The following is a 2,500-nucleotide window of genomic DNA, read 5'->3' as shown; positions in this document are numbered from 1 at the left end:
TTGGTGCAGATTTTAATGGTTATTTTGAAAGCAAGGATATTTTAGGGTTATTAGTAATTCGGTCGTTAGTACAAGCAACGGCGATAAAAGAGAAAAGTGAAGGATTAGTGAAGTGAAGCCAAGAGAGTCTTTGGAAGGAATTTTGTCCACTACAGGTTTGGAACGTGATGATTAATTAATGAAAATCGAGGAAGACGTTTTCCCTGTCTGGAAGCATCGTCTACGGAGGTCTGACTTGTGCTTGATTTCTTGTAGTTTTACTTTTCTTTCTTATTCTGTATATTTCACGCTTCTCTCTCTCTCTCTCTTTCTATCTTTCTTTCTTTCTTTCTCTCTCTCTCTCTCTCTTTCTTTCTTTCTTTCTTTCTTTCTTTCTTTCTTTCTTTCTCTCTCTCTCTCTCTCTCTCTCTCTCTCTCTCTCTCTCTCTCTCTCTCTCTCTCTCTCTCTCTCTCTCTCTCTCTCTCTCTCTCTCTTTCTTTCTATCTTTCTTTCTCTCTCTCTCTCTCTCTTTCTCTCTTTCTTTCTTTCTTTCTTTCTCTCTTTCTTTCTTTTCTTTCTTTCTTTCTTTCTCTCTCTCTCTCTCTCTCTCTCTCTCTCTCTCTCTCTCTCTCTCTCTCTCTCTCTCTCTCTCTCTCTCTCTCTCTCTCTCTCTCTTTCTCTTTCTCTTTCTATCTTTCTTTCTTTCTTTCTTTCTTTCTCTCTCTTTCTTTCTCTCTCTCTCTCTCTCTCTCTCTCTCTCTCTCTCTCTCTCTCTCTCTCTCTCTCTCTCTCTCTCTCTCTCTCTCTCTCTCTCTCTCTCTCTTTCTCTTTCCTTCCTGTTCCTTTCCCTCTCCCCTTTCCCCCTCCCCTCCCCTCCCCTTCCCTCCCCTCTACCACTCCCTCTCCCCCTCCCTCTCCCCCCTCCCTCTCCCCCCTTCCCTTTTCTCTCACACTTCTTTCTACTCTGCTCCATCCAGGGCGCCGGCGTGTCCAGCAAGAGCGGAGAATTAAACCCTTGAGCCGGAGATAAGACCACGAGGTAACACGTATCGGAAGGGCGTTAGGCTGAAGGATAAAGGGTGAAGGAGGGAAGGAGGAGGAAAGAGATATAACAAGTATGGAAAGCGTAAAGAATGGAGAGCGAGGGCAAGAAAGGAGGGGGCGATGGTAGGAATAGAGGGAGGGAGGAAGTATGGAAGGGAGGAGGAGGGAGTGTTAGGGAGGGAGGGATGGTAGGAGGGTAGGTATGTAAGGTGAGAAGTCTAGATGCCCAGCATTCATAAAGGGGATGAGTTTCTACCACCAGATAAATCGAAGTGTCTGTATGTGCGGTTGAATCTCTCCTTTTTTCTTGAACGGTTGAGAGAAAAAAAAATAGTTTGGATAATAGAATACCCCCTATTCGTTCCGACAAGATGGCGCCATGTGTGGAAGTACTTAAATCGCGATATTATTCATAAAATGGTGCAAGGATTTTTATGAATGACGCTGAAGTTTGTTTTTGTTTTTCTCCTCTTCTTTTCAACATTGGCATTCGATTGTTGGATTTCGGATATTACATTACATTGGCCCTTAATTAATGATGATTTTATTAATGGAAGGCGCAAAATAATATATTGCTCAAGATTCTGTTTACACTATCTCTTGATTCTGTTATAAAGAGATACAAAAGCAAACATCAAAGCCTCTTGCGCTGCTTATGTTTATTTTTAATGATTATCCCCCGCACCAGGGCTTATAAAGCATTTATGTTATCCGTCGGTCTGTGTGTTTGGAATTCGCGGCCTTTCCACTCGACAAGATCACGGAGGTCGCTGGATCAAAGCTTGTTCGTGTTAAGAGACTTGAAGATGGGCACTTCTCCGGTTTTCTCCAGGGCGAACACAATAGATGTCATATTCTGGTTTATTTACGCGTAATGTTCGCCTGTAAGGACTTGATTTATTAGCACTATTTTGCCCTCGCCGGTCCATCATTTAGGAAGCTCTTCACTCGATGGTTGACGCGGTGACGGAGGCCGGCGCGAGGAACAATGTCCGCCGTGCTTATATTCTGTATTTTTAGAATCATTAAAATCAAGGGGGGATTGACGCACTTGACGTTCTACATCGCTCACAAGTACTAACACACCTTATTGTGAAATAGTCCCTTTCTTCTATACTATCCGTTACCAAAATGGAATTATCTTTTCGATATGATGCATCACTCAGTTTCCCTGCCGCCGCCGACCTTTGGCAATGCTGACTTGACCCCGCGCCCTCTTCTAGTAAACACAGACTCAGTGGCGGCCGCGTAGCAACCTTCCTAGATGTATTATTAAAGGTGTATTAAGCACTAGATGTACTTCTCACGCCGTGTGTGGCACCGAACGCACCTGCAAAGAGAAGAGAATATTGCATACAGAACGCACAATACTGTCAAGGTCTTTTTATTGTTTCTTTAGTCGTGCTAAATGGCAATCCGTTGTGCCTCGGTGTTTGAGTCGCATGTTCGGTGCGGTTTGCGTGAAAGATTATTAGT

At 43.7% G+C, this 2,500-nt stretch overlaps 1 long non-coding RNA gene across 1 annotated transcript in view; it reads left to right on the top strand.

The window, feature by feature from the left end:
- LOC147468933 (uncharacterized) overlaps positions 1-2,500 on the top strand; it is a 40,035-nt gene that overhangs the window by 36,791 nt on the left and 744 nt on the right. The gene's annotated exons all lie outside the window — the stretch shown is intronic.

The sequence above is a fragment of the Penaeus japonicus genome, unplaced genomic scaffold, assembly GCF_977035675.1.
Source record: "Penaeus japonicus unplaced genomic scaffold, GWHDUDI00000001_assembly GWHDUDI00000025, whole genome shotgun sequence".
Lineage (NCBI taxonomy): Eukaryota > Metazoa > Arthropoda > Malacostraca > Decapoda > Penaeidae > Penaeus > Penaeus japonicus.
This window is presented reverse-complemented; position numbering and strand designations above follow the sequence as displayed.